Source organism: Dermacentor andersoni, chromosome 1 (genome assembly GCF_023375885.2).
Source record: "Dermacentor andersoni chromosome 1, qqDerAnde1_hic_scaffold, whole genome shotgun sequence".
Lineage (NCBI taxonomy): Eukaryota > Metazoa > Arthropoda > Arachnida > Ixodida > Ixodidae > Dermacentor > Dermacentor andersoni.
Window position 1 is genome coordinate 372,386,890 of NC_092814.1, and position 17,633 is coordinate 372,404,522.

Below are 17,633 nucleotides of genomic sequence, written 5' to 3' on the forward strand. Positions count from 1 at the left end.
TCGGTACTGGCTGATTCACAGACTGGTATAAAGGGAGGTAGCATGGCGATCACATCAACTCATAGATTTTGACAAGGGCGATTCAAATTGTGCATCAGCAGCAGGAGCTTTAGTGGCAATTTTCTATGCAGCAAAGTAATATATTGGCATGTAGCAAACAACGACATACATGAGATAAATAATATAACCTGGTTTAACATTTTATTGTAGTGTTCTCCCTTAAACAATTCATTCAGGAAGAATACTACAAAACAATTTTTATTAATTTTTAAAGGAGTGGTTTTCCCTATGTGTATATCGTGGTATAAAGCTGCTTCTGTCACTTTGACTAGCAGTAGCCGTTTCTGCAATTGGCATGTTTCAAGTGGGGAATAAAAGAACGACAAAAAAAGAGTGATCGCGGAATAAAGTCCCGCAAGGAATACAATAGCCTAAGACATCTGCAACCGACGTAATGGAGAGCACGTACAGTCTATTTTTTAACATTTCATGTGCCAAATCTGTCTTCAATAACAGCGCCTTGGGCCACATGAAAGCTGTAAAATTGCAACCATGTAATCAGCTTTTTCAATTGTGCATAACTAAGAACATCTATGCTAAGCAATATGAGACTGTGCATTATATCAGGCTTTCTTTTTCATATGACAACCTCCTCGGGCAAACCCTGCGACAACACGGTAGTACCAGGAATACTGAACTGCAGGGAAAAAAGATGCATAAGAACAGCTCAGTAGCTGCACATTGGACGCTCCACCAAACAAAAATGCAACGAATTAAGGACTAACAGTATTTGCAATATCCGTGGCTATGCCCATTCCATTGACATTCAGGTTGATGATAATGCATCTAACGGTGGAGTTTGCGTAGCGCAACAAAGTAGGAAAGGAAGGACACAGACCAGTAAAGAGCCCTAACTTCCAGCTGATCTTTATTTGCGGACGAGTTTAATAGACAGGGTGTTTCAGCGAACACTTTCAAAATTTTTTAAAGGTCGGCTGCGGCAGATTTATTTTTATTTTTATTTATTTTATTTAATAATACTGTCAGCCCATGAAGGGCCATTACAGGAGTGGAAAATACAAAGACATACAAGGATACAGTATGACAACAAAAGAAAGTAAATGAACAACTGCAGACATTTCAGCAGGGACGCGAATCAGTTTAGATTCCATGCAGCTTACAAACTTCCCCCAAAAAATAAGAAACAATATGAACAGATACACCTCTGGCAAAGTTATGATTACATATTAGTTAGCGGCAAAAAGAATAACGTGTACACATTGCGAAAATTCCTCAACGCATGAGGCCGACATGACAGAGTCGGGGAGCGCATTCCATTCCGTAATACCTCTCGGGACAAAGCTGTACTTAAAACAGTCATTTCTGACCTGAGGGGGTGTGATGTACTGGCTATGACGATGTCTCGATATTTCATTTGTCGAGATTTTGAAGAAGTTGTGTTTGTCGACAAGCAAGTGACCATTAATGATAAGGTAAATTAGTTTCAGTCGCTCATACCTGGTACGTAAGTCTAGCGGAGGTAGGTCGGCAAGCTTACAAAGTTCAGTGGGGGATTGGCAGTAGCGATACTTGTTAAATATGAACCTTGATGCTAACCTCTGGATTCTGTCAATCTTTTGTTGGTTGGATTTAGTGTAGGGATCCCATACAGCTTTAGCATACTCCAAGATAGGACGTATTAAGGATTTATAGGCTAAAATTTTGACCTCAGGTGTCGACGCACTTATATTCCGTCTTAGGCTCCAGAGCGCTTTGCTGGCCTTACCACATACAGCATCAATGTGTTGATTCCATCTCAGGTCAGAAGTGAACGTTACTCCAAGATACTTATGTTTATCGACTCTGCTAATAGTGATACTATTTATATTGTAAGGGTAATGCAAAATTTTTTTCTTTCTCGTTATGGACATAACAACAGACTTAGCTGCATTTAGTTCCATCTGCCAGTCGTCACACCATTTTTTAATTATTTGCAGACTAGACTGTAAATTGGCCTGATCATTACTATCTCGAATTTTGTTATACATCACACAATCATCAGCAAACAGTCTGACAGGGACACTAATATTACTGGGCAAGTCATTTATAAAGATCAGAAATAAAAGAGGACCTAGGACACTTCCTTGCGGAACTCCGGACACAACACGGGAAGGGCGTGATGTGCACCCCCCGAAATCAACGTATTGTTCTCTAGAAGAAAGGTAAGATGAAAACCACTGAGTGATTGCGGGGCTCAGAAATACAGAATTAATTTTTATGATTAACTTCGGATGGGACACTTTGTCGAATGCTTTCGCAAAGTCGAGGAAGGTTATGTCTGTTTGACCACGGGAGTTTAACGTTTCAGAGAGGTCATGTACAATTTCAATGAGTTGGGTGGTTGTTGAGAGCTGTTTTCGGAAACCATGCTGTCCAGGAAAAAACAGGTTGTATTTGTCCAAGTAAGAAACTAATTGTTTATTAACAATGTGAGCCTCCTTTGCCGCTATCCTTTGCTCAATATAGAATCTTTTCTAACAATGCATGCTGCTATAGCATTACCACTGTCCAGGTCATTGTCACGCTGTCATCTCCCAAGCCCTTATGCGTACATATGCAACTTTTACCAGTGCCACAGATAAAACGTTAAAGTACTTACATGGCCTTCCCCACGTACATCTTTCAGCTGTGGGAACTTGTACACAAGCTCCCTTGCAGCAACTGTATATAGATGGCCTGGGTAGCTGAACATATTGAAAAAAAATGGCACACATTGTCACACTAGCAATGCACGGAGTGAATAATAAAGGCAAGCGGGTTCAAATGAAAGTGCACAAAAGAAGATTCTGGCAGAACCAACCACACATAAATGTCTATGTTAACGTGATTAGCATTGAAGAAATGCATGATTGGTGTTTAAGCGACATACGATATTGCCACATTTATAAGGTGTCTATGCAGTCGGCCTCATGCATCTCTCTGGACAAGGTGCGCCAGTTAACACTGCTACTGCAAAGTCTGCATGTGGTGCATGTGTGGATGTATATTCAGGCATAGCGTGCACATTCAGGTGTGGATTCAGGGTTAGATTCTGTCAAGCACTGGAGAAATTGTAAATAATTCTTTTTCGCCACTGAAGAGCATCACTACCCAGTGTCACACACTCAGTGACCCAAATTCGCCTGACGATCGGCTTCAAACTCTTAGCACGGCAGCACGATGCTTTACCGATTAGACCATGGACCATCCACTGACCCAAGTTGGCATGAATGAGGTTAGACAGACAGATATACCAAAAACTGGCCGAAATTCCCAAAAGAGTGCTAATCACAATTAAAACTTGGTGCAAGTGGGACCTCCCACATGTTGGAAGATTATATTTCATCCAATTTCATTTACTTTCACTTTATTATTGCTACATTTCAAGGAAAAAGAAACTGTTAACGTCCTGTATCTTCACGGCCTAATTGTCTCTTCACTTCATATGTTTAGAGGAATACAACAAACACAGTACACCTATGTAGCCAATACGAACACTGGCAGAATAGAATGTTTGCAGCATGTTGCAACACCATTTATCAAAGGTTACTCTTCGTAGATCCTTAATTTTAAACACAACACATGCTAACTCCAATGGTGGCAATTCGGCAATGCAAAAAATGCTTTGATCTAGATATATGCTGTGCTGCATAAGTCCTGCAATATAGTATACAGCAAAGGATAGGAGCTTATCAGTAATGTTTGCTTTGTAGGCAACACTGCTGAGAGGACAGTCATGTCAACATTCGAATAAACAGCCTGTGTAAATACAAGTGGTTCATTGCCACTTCTATGGACATGTTACCCTATACTACTGGCAGATCGCCTTTGTCCCTGACACACAATTTGCCTCTAGGAGAGCAGTCATCATAATATGTTTAAGTTGTTTATGGAAAGATAGAAATTCAAATCTCTGCCTACCCGCCGTGGTTGCTCAGTGGCTATGGTGTTGGGCTGCTGTGCACGAGGTCGCGGGATCGAATCCCGGCCACGGCAGCCGCATTTCGATGGGGGCGAAATGCGAAAACACCCGTGTACTTAGATTTAGGTGCACGTTAAAGAACCCCAGGTGGTCGAAATTTCCGGAGTCCTCCACTACGGCGTGCCTCATAATCAGAAAGTGGTTTTGGCACGTAAAACCCCATAATTTAATTTTACTTTTTTTTAAATCTCTGCCTCCCTGTTCTGCAGAACGCTAGCATTAACTACTTAGAAGAACTTTGTATAAAAAATGACCTCTGCTATGACATTTACAAGCTCATTACGTCGCAAAGTAATGACTAACTATTACAAGTCTCAATGCCCATGAAACACTTGACAAACATTTTTAACTAGCAATATTGAAAATGTGATCACCTTGAAATAAGGCTTGTCTGGTACCATTTCAGTTAAACAAGTGCTCAAAACTCACAGTGTGTGGCTTGACAGCTCGTACCACAGCCAATCTATAATTCTTCTTCGGAGGCTGTTGGGCACTTCCCCGACCCTCGTGTTGGCCAATTGTGCCCTTATGTCTACGGGCGGTTCCGGGAACTGGAACCTTGATGATCCAGGAAAGGGGGAGAAATCCGATGTCTCCACCCTTATGAATCACATATCCCTGAAAGCACAGTGTAATGTTAATTTCAAAACCAAGTTATTCAGGTCTCACCTGACAGTTAGGATTCAAGAAGTTTTGCCTAAATTAGCTTAAGTGCTGCCGAGTACAGCTTCTGCAGTACAACTTTTGAAACGACAAGAACTACAGCAGCGCCTTGCACTTGAATGCGTAATTATGCAGAACTTAAACATAGTATACATCTATCAACCAGTAAACAGCACAATTTAAGAAATTCCACAGACATGACACCGAAGGGGGGCAGAGGGATAGCATGCTCTGTTAAACTTGCCTCGAGCTCAAGCCTTTGGTGGAATACACATGTGATTTATTAACCTTTTCAGTGTCTGGGTTTTTCGGAGGCAACGCACCCCCAGCATCAATCTTTTCTCTAGGATATTATAAAACAAACCCAAGGGTTCGTTATTGGTCGTGCAGAAATGAACAAATGACACAGATAATAGCAAATGCTCGCTTCGTGTGGTCCTCACAGTCCTACCTGATAAAATGAATGTCAGAAAGAACATGGCAGGACAAAAACGTGGAAACGTACTGGTACGTTAGTGACACTGAAAGGGTTCATGATGTTTCAGCTTTACACGCAGCACACAACAAACAGCAAACTGCAGCAAAGGCTGCCGTAGTGGAAGTCTCCAAATTAATTTTTGAATGCCTGGGGTCCTCTAACATGCACCTGAATCAAAGTATACAAGCGGTTTTGCATTCCGCCCCCATTAAAATTCGGCCGGTACATCTGGGGAGCAAATCCACAAAATTCGTAGCAGCACGGGGCACAGCCACCATGCCACCACGAAAGGCGTGTCCCTTTAACATAATTTGGATTTGGTAAAACATTTCTACTACTGATATCTTTTGATCACACCTACTGTTCCGCCGTTGAAAGCTTAAAGAGGCTGACAACTGGTCAGAATGTGTTGCGACACGTTGGTGGAAACGGAATAACCCCGGCTTATAGTGATAAAATATTGCAGGCTGTTCGCATTTTAAGTAGGAATTACAAATTTAAATTGGCAAAGCAAGTCTGAAATAGCAGTAAGTGGGGAGGTCTGGCAGTGAAATCTTGCTAGTTCGGATGTAGTCTATGAGATTACTATATGTAAGTCGGCTATTATGTACAATATAATTATGGCTTAAATTTGCAGTTGCTATATTATCAGACACTTGTGCTTCATTCTGTACTTCAGAAATGAAAAGTGCATGCATGGCTACAGCAACACACTGAACTGTGTATCATGTGTAATAACTTCTCGTTTTCGATCCAATTAGTATTGTTTTGACTGGTTAAATACCAAAGCAGTTGGACTGAAAACCATAAACACACGTAGCTATTATCACAGAAAAAATACTTTAACACTTCGTAAAACTTGAATCACAGGAACATCGACTTGATAAACAAAATAGTACTTTCTCACAGCTACGGCCGCACTTTCTGCCTCCCACTAATCCCGGCGTATAACCACTACCGCGCTCACCTATCACCGTTTTCAGCATGCTTCCAGTGAATGACTACATCCTCACTGCAGATAAAAACATTCGGAAAAAAATGTTCCACAGCGTTTTCCACATTAGCATTTCATGATTAGGCACTGACCGGTAAGCTTTCCGTTGCACTAAAAGAAAACGGGGGGGGGGGGGGGGGTACCATGAAAATTGGTTGTCAGTCACTTTACAGACAGGAATGAACTATTCATGCCTTTAGACAGTACCACTTGCCAATGGTTTTGTTTGACTCGCACATCATTTCCCTCACAACTATTGTCCAAGTGCACTTTCAACACATTAAAACTGTAAAATTTTTCACGTTAGTACAGAACAACAATGTTAAGTGCTCCGAAAAAAAAAAGATCTTTCATAGCATTAAGGTGTCACCTACATAAGCACATGTGTAAGAAAACCAAACATCACAGAAGTAAGTGTAATGAGACTATTATCATGTGAGTCCATAATTGTAGGTATGTGCAAATACCGCAACTTCTTTAGCTCGAATCAAATAGTAGCACAATGTAATCAAATCGAATGCTCTATTTACACACTTCTGGAAAAATAAGCATGCTTGTAATTTGTGTGAATGCAATTCTACTTTATTTTTGAATAGCAAATGAATTTGGGAGAAAACATAATCAGTGGAGCAGATGGCATTTAGTAAAACTAATCATAGTGACATTTCATGACTGTGCAAACAGACAACACCCAGAAATGAAGAAGGCCACGGCGCAAATACGGAATCGAAACCAAGTTTTGTCCATACGAATAATGTATGCACACAAAATATATCAAGATTGTTTACATAAGCACAAGCAAAGACATGTGCCACCACCTGCACCCTCTATACAATGAGCTATCAAGGTATGCAACACACTTTGTTGCATAACAAAAATGATGCGCATGTGTCCATACGCTGCTGTGTTTGCAAGTGCTCACCATTATTTGCTGACACTTGTATACTGTTTAAATACAGGGATCTCATGATCAGGTTAAAAGCCAAAGCAACTTACATCACCCACAAAGCTGCTGGCTGCATTAGCCAGCCTTCAATATCCTTCTGACAGAAGGAACTGGTGTACTTTGATAGCTTGTTGTACAGGTGGTGACACATTCTTTTGCCTGTGCTTATTTAAAGCATCTTGATATTGTGTGTACATACATTACCTTGTTGTGCATGAACAAAACTTAGTTGCAAGTAGGCACTCGTCTCGTGGCCTTTTTTGTCTGTGTATTATCTGTCTACATAATTGTTACGAAATTAATTTACGCCAACTTGCCCAACTTTCTACCATATTGTGGTATAGTGGCATTTGGTGCTTAGTATATATGGCTTTTGACGCCAGGAAAAAACAGGATTCAGCCAGGATCAGCCCTTTCATACACTGAAGTGGAGTTTAGCAAAGGTATTGAAACGGTGTTGTAACTTAGGCGTTCAAACCAATCTCATGAACGTAATGTGCTCAATAGAGCCTTTGCAATCTGCTATCAGATATCAGAAGCAAGGACAAGGAAAACTGTCAATGAATCAAAGAATTGGTCATCAACTTACAGGTCTGTCACCCTTCCACTATAGTGCCCCCATCAGCAATTACTGTCACATTCATTACTCTATGAATGGAGTTTTCTTCAAAGATTGTTTTCTCATCCACATTGACATGGGCGTCAAATGTTGTGTGCCTGAAAATCAAAAAAATTCAAGGACTGGATATTTCCCCAATCATGGTTGCTTTTTCTACACACTTGTTGGTTCTTTGCACAACCGACAAGTGTCTCAGTTCTACAACCAACCGACACACAAGAACAGCTAGCTTTACTACACACTAAAAGCTTTTACCACCATTACCATTGCAGCACCGTGCCTTCTAAAGCATGGTACCTTCCTGCAGAACAATCCAGAAAAGATCCAGTACCTTTCCAGTTGAGATTAACAAATTAGGTAGCAGCTATTCTGGTAGCAGCCACGCAGCTACTGTCCAGCTAGTCCCTAGTGCCTTTAGGTTGAACAAGGGTGCTTTGTCTCCAGTGGGATTTGATTTTATGAGTATCATAAGAAGCCAAGAAACACTCACACCAGGGTTATTCCACGAGAGATCAACACGGGCAAAAAATTCATGTTTTAGATTTCGTTGAATACATTATATTTTATGTGCATATCACTTGGTAGCACTCAAGTGAACGTGGCTTCTTTGCCAAACGAATATTTTAGGAGAAAATAAAATATGAGATTCTTCAGTGTGGAGGTGCCTATTTCATGAACAAGGCATTTGCACACATCCACAACAATGTGAAATACAATATATTACAGCTACAAAGAATACATTTTTGTGTGTAAAACGCAGACGTAAAGAAGGGTCACCTAGCACTGTCTGAGGCATCCGTGCAAAGTGGAAGTGTTTTAGAAAAATTTGTTCATTTGCTACAATTTTCAAAAGTTGCTGTACTTACGATTGTTTATCAACTAAACCAATCCATGTAGCCTTGTGAAATTTAGTGGACTGTGCCCTTATAAAAATTTCTAGCAACATTTTTAGACAGTCTATAGACTTTTGTTACTAGAACCTACCAACTGTCTTTATACTTCCTACGAACGCTCTAGTAACACCCTAGAAACAATTGGCCACCAACTCCCAATAGAAACATGTTCATAGGATGTCTTTAAACTTCCTACCAATTTCCTATGAACATTTGTCTTTATACACCCTAGTAACATTCTTTCAAAAGACAAATGTTCATATATTTTCTGTTAACTTCCCACCAATCCCCTATTAACAAGCCTTCTTTGCACACCATATTAACATTCTTCCAATTGAAGAATGTTTGTAAATGTTATGCCAACTTCCTACCAATGCCCAATTAACAGGTCTTCTTTATACACCATATTAACATTCTTCCAATAGAAGAATGCTTGTAGACGTCGACTTCTTACCAATCGCCTATTAACATTTGTCTTTATACACCCTACAACATCCCGTCAACAATTGGCCACCGCACTTCGATTGAAGCATGTTCATAGATAGTCCGTAAACATTCTATATAGTGACCGTCAACCAACACAAGTCTTTATGCTCCGTAGTGACATTGTGGCGACATTTTACTTACATGTGCTTATGTACTTGCTACTGACGTTTTATGAGCCCCCCTAGTAACATTTGTATGTGTGAACATGTTGGTAAAAGGCAATATCCAACCTATAAGGTGCATGTACATGGAAACCAGATGCAAGTTTGCACTAAAAGAAGTTTATTCACAGAATGCGGCGGTCGGGCATGGCCTGACTGTCCCAACGTGGGAGCGGCCCACAGCGCGCTGAGTCGCGTATGTCAGGACCTTCATTGAAGTTTTGCACCATCCATCCATCCATCCATAAATAAATAAATATAATAAATAACTTAATTTGATATGGCAGCCGTGTAGTCACGGGCAAGGAGGGACGAGAGAGTGTTCTTCACACTCAGTACCGATGTCGCTGGGAATGTTTGTAGAGTGAACCCTGCACAGAAACAATATGGTCAGTGTTAATATGTCCAGGTTAGTGGATCACATATATAGAACTTTTTAATGAGGTTCACATGCAAATTCACATGAATGCTGAAATTGTAGCCATCATTCCTGTATATTTGCAGAGGAAATGGCAAGGATGGGGCACATTTTGCAATGAATATCCTTTGCTGTGTGGTGTTTACTACGCATTATTAAAATTAGGAAAGTGTGCAAGGTTGTTTCTGCAAGAGAGGGAACAGCCTACAACTATTGTTATAGCCCCTAAAGTTGTGGCCTGAAAATTTGTTTCCCAAAATGTTTTCTTAACCAATTTTCTGCATAAATAATTTACCCACTCAAAAAGTCAATTACATGGTTTATTCATAGTAAAATTTGTAGCCTGCACAATAGACAAAGATACAGAGAAGGTGGACACACGAGTACTTACAGCTGTTTATTTTTGGAAAGAGAACATAAAAGTGCCAGCTAGGCGCACGGAGCATGTGCTAGTCACCAATTTTTATATAAGCGGATGACAAAGCTTAACCCATTAGGGACCGGTTTCTTTTTGTTCTTGCTATCTCGAAATTAATCTGGTATATTAACTTACTTTTGTACTAATAATTCACATGCAAAAAATTATTACTCTTGCCTAATTAGCTTTTGAAATATAGCCCGTGACCATATGGCCACACTGGGCCGTTACGCTACAGCAAAATACGCGAAGTGAAAAACATTTATTTCAAGCCATGAAACATCACAAAAATCATACGTAGCGAATAGTCGAGCACTTATTTAGTGTGATATGGTTTAAATCATGGAATACACATGCCGTCGTCATACTTTGTGCATTGTGTGCACTGTGCTGCTGCAATTATCTCATGCACACCTCCACCTCTCGCCATTAGGTATCGGTGCAACAAAGTGGGCCACTTGGTCATACCGTGTACCAGTCAGGACACCACCAGCCTTTGGGATTCTGCGTTGACCAGGTCCTCTATGCTTATTGTCCCATCGCATCAGGTACCTTTGTGCAATTTGCCCGTGGAATTCCACCTGCGTGACGTTGAACCCTGTGCTACCAATTAGTTCCCAAGCGTTGCTGATAGATACCTTACAAAGTCAAGCGAAAATCGGCCACCACCACTTTCTGCCATGGATTACAATCCTATGGGCGCCTACATTTGCATCCATCTGGTCCGTACCTCCCATAAAACTTCTACTGAGCTACAGTGTTTTTTTGCGGGCCACCTTGATTTGCTTCTTGTGAACACGAGAGTACCTCTCTGCAGATGACATTGACTCTACGCCGTGAATACTGCTTACGATCGTTACTACAGAATTGTCCATCCAGCGGACAACAATTATCCCATTGTCGCTCAGCACGGGCTCTTCGTGACCGCGAGTTTGGCGCTTGACGAATTGTGGTCGAACGATAAGGCACTCTTTGGGAACACGGTTCTGCTTCACTGTGCCCGTGCCTTCGTAGCCCTGTGCCTTGAGATGCCTGAGTAGCGGCATGCCTGTGAATACATTGTAGAAAAAGAAACAGAAAGGAAGGTCACGCGTCTCTTCTGCGAGTTCATCCACCATTTGAAGAAGTGCCGCCGCTGCTTTTCCGAAGTCCTTTTCATATTTTTCAGATTTTCCGGGATCCTCTGCTTGCCTTGATACACTTTGAGATATACAAGGTAACTGTTCTTGGTATTTAGGCACCATACTTTATACTCGAAGCGGATAGACTTTCCGCGTATAAACTGTTTACAGCCATGACGACCGTAATACTCAATCATATTTTCGTCATAGCTCAGGTGACGCACAGGTTGTAAGTGCTCCAGAAACCTTGCTTTCAACAGTGCCATCAATGGACACAACTTTGCCAACTTGTCACTAAGCGTTAGGCTTGCATTTCGCTCAGTGCAGGAATAGCATTATCTGTGCGAAGCGATTTCTTCGCATAGCATTGTAGGCCATCGTGTTGCGCATATCCAAGCCGCTGTCCCAAAGCACTTTTTCCCTGGCAAGCGGTTTTAACCGGACAAAACAAGCACTCCAAGAAAACCAAATTCTTCTTTGATAACCTCCGGATCGGGCATATTGAAAGATAACGCATGCTTTCTTGTTTGTTCGACTAGCAGCTCCACGAAGGCTTCGTCAATGAGATGAGATTAGATTAGATTGTCAATGAGCCCGCCTGAGTCTTCATCGGCCGACTCTTCATCCGGATAGGTGCTAGCCTCTCGAGGGTCGATATAAATCACTGACACGTCGTCATCGTCTTCTTCGAGTATCTTCCCTATTTATTCCAACATCAACCTATTCAGACAATAAAATAAGAAATAACTACTCCGGGAACGCGCCAGTAGCCGTGCAAGAGATGAGAATGCAGTTTAAAATAAAAATAAAAAGTTAGGTAGCCTAAAGGCCCAGCGTGACCATATGGCAACGCGCAAGATAACACGCTCGTTCATGGAAAAATCAAACATTAATCTCTCACAAATGCGCATCGAAGGTCACATATTCAAAGAGCAATATGGAGGTAAGGATATCCGACTATTACTCAAACAATTAATGAAAAAAGAAACATTACCCCTTGGAGGGATGCATGGCGACGCTACTCGCACAGCAACGCTTATTCCCGCCCTTGCAAGGGGCTCCCACAAAACGACTGACACCTGCTGCCACTTGATATCCATAAATGGAACTCTCATCTGTCTAACGGCATGTCAAAGGCGATTTGGTGCCGTTTTTGTTAATCTGAATTAATTGAAATCCACTGTGCAGACTAACGTGACCATATGGTCACGCTGGTCTTTAATGGGTTAAAGCAGTATGTAAGAGTAGATTCTTTGTCAATGATGAATGATAGCAACCAATGGCTGACTGGCGCGTCTTTCAGCACGCCTTATTATATGGAACGCTTCTGTAATTTCGCATGTTTGTTTATTTTATTCGAAAACAAAATATCAGTGTCAAAAAATACCGGTTCACAATGACATAGGTTGCAGTCGTTAGACAAGTGCGAATGTGAAAGAAAATCATTTGCAGTTGTCTAACCGCTGCAACCTAGGTCATTGTGAACTGGTATTTTTTCACCTCGATATTTTGTTTTCGAATAAAAATAAACGAACACATGAAATTACAGAAGCGTTCCATATGATAAGGTGTGCTGAAAGATGCATCAGTCAACCATTGGTTGCAATCATTGACAAAGAATTTGTATTCTTGAATACTGCTTTAAGCTTTGTAATCTGTTTATTTTGGAAAGAGACAGAACATAAAAGCGCCAGCTATCTGCACTGAGCATGTGCAAAACGAGTCATTTTTTATGTAAACTGTTGTGAGTAAGCGCTCATGTATCCACTTCTCTGCATCCCGGTCTATTGAGCGCACTACAAATTTCACCGTGAATGCTTACCAACTCGCCCAATTACTAGTTCACCTACATGGTTTATCCTAAATATTTAATGCAAACAATAATATGACAGCATTGAGTTTTGCCTAAAGTACAATAATATTCTCTATAATGAAAACTACAATTTGATTGTAAGAGTACTTGAGCTAACACGCATGAATCATTACTGCTAGTCAAGGAAAACGCCGGATGAAGTAGGATTCATTGCTGGATGTATTGGTACAAACAGGCAAGAGAATAGCTCGCACTTGAGGTTACAACATATGTCCTTCAAAGCACAGAAGGATTTTGCATACATACCCAGCACGGCGTTCACCCTCCGTGGGTCCAACCCCTCTTTTCCCACAAAGTCCTTGTGTGCGTTCATTTTTTGTCGAAGAGGGACTTGTTTATGAGTTCCTCTAGGGCAAAAGTGGCCCGGAGGAGACCCCTGGCAAATCGGCACGCCGACCCGTTACTGTCATTTTTAATACGGGCCAGGGTCCCCTCCTCTCTAAGCACACCATCACCGATGTCAACCTGCCAAGTGGAGAAAACAAAAGAGAAGAATTAGTGAACAATTCACAGATTAGACAAACTGACAGACAACGGCCCATAATGGTCATGTGATGTTGGTCGAAATAAGACCATGACTTAATGTAACAGAATGGAGCATCCTGTTCAAGACTAAAGTAAGAATTAACTTTATAAATTGGCACAGAAATATGCAAGAACAGTATTTCATGCTAACTTCCCGAGAAGCCTTGGTATTACAATATGAATTCAGGTTACCGTACATTACCTGGCTGTCATTAGTGCAATAGCAATCAATCATTAAAATTTCTCTCATCAGCACACAAGTATTTTGACATACTGGTTGATGTATACGGTTTGCTTGCGATACATTCTTCGAATAAACAGTATGTGTGCAGAGTGGGTGGGCTATCTCGTGTGAATAATGCAACAAGGCAGTGCGTGCTCAAGAGACTATTGCCCTATACCAGCAGTCTGGGATAGTACAGCACCAACATTTTAGGCAGTTCTGCTCACAGAACCCAAAGGCAGAATATATCATTTTTGTTGAATTGTGTATGTCAGCATCGCGTCAGCCAGGCAGTTGTGCTGGGTTTCGGCTTTAGAACCAACTGCCTCTCAGAGGCACTCGTCCATGCAAGTCTATCCGTGTCTTCTCGTGTGCAACTTTGCACTTCAACGCGTTATGGGCCTCTTGGCCCTTACCCTTTGGCCACTGCATCGTTGATGACAACACTAAACAGACACTTAGATTCAACAGTGGTCTTCAGCTTGTGTAACGTCCAAGCCCATTCCTACTCGCACTTAAAGCTATGGCCATGAACAATATGTGGTCCGCAGGCTCAGCACAAATTGTGGTCTCATGACTCGTGCATTAATGAGTCTTGCACACTGTCGCAATGGTCTTCCTATGAAATATGAATATGGCGTGTAAATTGATTTTGTTAAATCCAAACTGCAGTGTAAAAATCTTTTGGAAGTGGGGAGTGCGGTTCAAATGGTTTTGGCCGAAAACAGGACACTTGAATGCTGTCATAGAAATCCCTTGTCTACAAGACAAGCATGGCGGTTCAGACATCTTGTTTGGCATCCCATGCCTGAAGCAAGTCAGTAAAACCATAGCTTGTCATCCGTGCATTGTTGTGGAATGCATATCGGCAATCTTAAAGCAGTGGCGATTTGCTTTGGCTCATAACCACAGTGTGCATGAGCCTTATGCCCAGCGAGCAAGACATGCACCCTGCTCATTTTACCTCGATGGCATGGACTGGCATTAACATTCAATGCCTTACTTGACAGCACCACTCCCAATTCGTCGGCACGAAATGTTTCTGACGGTGCAAAATGTGATAACTCACTCCCATTCATAGAAGTGCACTTGCTGGGAAACAGTGCAGCATTCAATATATCTAGTGTTGTGGTGAACAAGAGTTTAATACACACAAAGTACAGTGTTATGCTCTAGCATGGGGATTTCCAGGAGGATATTACAACTTTTTGATGAGGGCAAAATTCAATACAGCAGTTTCACATAGCTGTACCGTTATTAATAGTTAGACCTGTATGCGTTTTGGGTAAACATTAATGAGGTTTTAACGTAACTTGCAACTGTTTAGTCTGACAAGCTCTTCAATGTTCTGGAGGGATGAAAAAAAAGAGCTAGTAGAACAAACAAGTCAATACAGGCTCTGATGTTTCTACAAGGATATACAGCTGGTAGTTAAACTTCGCGGTTTATGTATCACCTTTGCATCTCTACCTTGTGTTCACATGCAGTGCATACATAGAGTTATAGGACACATTGAAAAGCATGTTGTTGATCATCCTAGTGAGCCAACCACAGGTTCTTGCATTGTAGTATTTGCATAGTCAGCCCAGTATAACTTATTAACTATCAGAGCTTTATATTTAGAGAAAAATTTCATGAGAAAGTTTATCTTTATTTATTTATTTGCAATACTGCCAGTCTCAGTGAAACCAAAGCAGGTGGGCTATTATGGGCAAAGTTGTGGAGTATTCTACAAGATGTTTGAATCAATGGTACTTACCTTCTTACTAACTGCACAATTCTTTTGCATCATAAAGAAAGCCCACAATATGAAGAAATGGACATGCCTATGTGCCATGACCGTTGCACTCTCAAAAGTACTACATTAGTACAAACAGAGCTTCCAATCTTGCACACTGCCATGGAATAAGTTACAGGGCAGGGACGCTGGCATTGACTGAAATTCAGGTCAGCGACTGATCTCAGTTGCACTGCAAAAGCAACAGATGCAACCATTCCTGACAGTGATCAGCAGAACAAAGAACCTGAAATCATCATGACCCTGTAACTTTCTCAGTGGCAGTGCCTAAACCTGAAGCGTTTATTCATGTGCGACACTAGTGAGAACACTGATCATGCCATGCAAGCATGTAGCCCTGTATTTTTTTTTCATATATTGTGGGCCTTCTTAGCGACACCGTAAAAGAATTTCACAATCAGTAGGAAGCACAAGACCGCTGAGTAAGGTGCTTCCTAAATTGGTCTATAATTTACCCATTGTAAGTTGTGCTCTAGATTTGAAGCTTGCAAAGATAATGAACATTGACTAATTATGTAACTAAACAGAACGCGAATATTGTTTGCACTTGGTCCATAAGGTGGTCAACAACATACATACAGGTTGGCACACCTTGACGGTTTGAAACAAGATGGCCCTATTGGCGCAGCACTTCTATGCCTTTATTAGCTAGGACTCCCCGTGTATGTTCTGCTAATGAGGCTCATTCAGATTTGTTGTCTTCTGTCTGTACATTGTTTAGTCATTCTGCGTGGTTCTTAACAAATGAAGCTGTACACTTTAATATTCACTGTTTCCATTACAGCAGTTTGATTATATCAAGGCTGGCAACACGGAAGAAAGTTAGCAGCAGCTGTTCTTTATTCAACGCTCATAGAAATGAAACAAGATAATGCCTATATGAAGTTTCTGGCAAGCATTAAACTAGAAAAACTAGTATGAGGCAACAGTTTAATTCAACTTACTTTGCGCGAAGAAACTGATTTCTCTTCTGCTCCCGCAGCCTTTTCTATGAGGTGCTTGAGCCTCTTCATCATTCTTGAAGCCTCTGAAACCAAGGACAGCAGGCAAACAGCAATGCAATGTAAACATGGTTATACAGTATAAAGCACAGAATAGGAACCATTTAGGTGTACTGGAGTTGCCCAAATAACAAAATTTCCAAATCTAGTACGAATAGTCAAGAAAAACAACCTTGGAACATCAAATACGTATTATTTGTTGAGTTCCAAAGTGAAATGGAAAGATTGCATGGAGCCCATTTCACTAAAAAAAGTAGTATAAGGCTTTATTTACATTATTTTATACATAGAATGCCATTCTCAACTGCACTTCCTGTCAAATGAGAAGCGAAAAGTATATTGTATCTTGTGCAATGTGAAAATGACAGTAATGCTTAATGCAAAGGGTAAGGGTTTGGTCTCCGCTGGCAACAATTTATAGTTTTTCCCGCTTTCATTTCCCCCCCCCCCTTCATTATTTTTTACATTTCAATTTCAACCACAGCTAATTACCTCTATGCCTTCCTTGGCTTCATTGTCTGTTGACTTTATATGGTTCCCCTTAACAGAGCCCCTCTGTTTCCCTTCTTCCCTCGTTAAATGACAGTAACGAAACATGATTGTCAAAATAATAAAGTGCTTTGCCTAAATCGAGAAACATTTGCAGGCTGCCTGACAGTGAGGCACCTCAATGAATGCAAACTATTGGACAGTAGTTAACTAGTCCTAGAGTATCATCAGACAACTGTTTCTTTCCGTAGCAACCGTGGCTACCTGCAGCAAAATCGGAAAGCTCTCCACTTGCATCTATCTGGCTTGCTCCCTGTAGACTGCAATTAGTATCATTATCCTTTATATTCAGAAGGAAAAGAATGAAACATGCTGTTACATACAGAGCTGAGGTGGTTTACTAGTTAACGCTCTCATGTGGAAGCTGCTAGATTGGTCAGACTGGAACGTGTTTAGATGATACACAGAAACAACATTGTGCACATGCAGCAGCCGCAGTAGGACCA

The 17,633-nt window shown here is 41.1% G+C and overlaps 2 long non-coding RNA genes across 2 annotated transcripts; both read right to left on the bottom strand.

The window, feature by feature from the left end:
* Positions 1-2,659: 2,659 nt before the first annotated feature.
* Positions 2,660-7,830, bottom strand: LOC140215402 (uncharacterized). Its single transcript, XR_011892355.1, has 3 exons — positions 7,692-7,830; positions 4,451-4,639; positions 2,660-2,744 (listed from the first exon to the last, which is right to left on the bottom strand). It is a non-coding gene; the product is annotated as an uncharacterized lncRNA (long non-coding RNA).
* A 1,531-nt stretch (positions 7,831-9,361) lies between these two features.
* Positions 9,362-13,550, bottom strand: LOC140215403 (uncharacterized). Its single transcript, XR_011892356.1, has 2 exons — positions 13,338-13,550; positions 9,362-9,632 (listed from the first exon to the last, which is right to left on the bottom strand). It is a non-coding gene; the product is annotated as an uncharacterized lncRNA (long non-coding RNA).
* Positions 13,551-17,633: the final 4,083 nt, after the last annotated feature.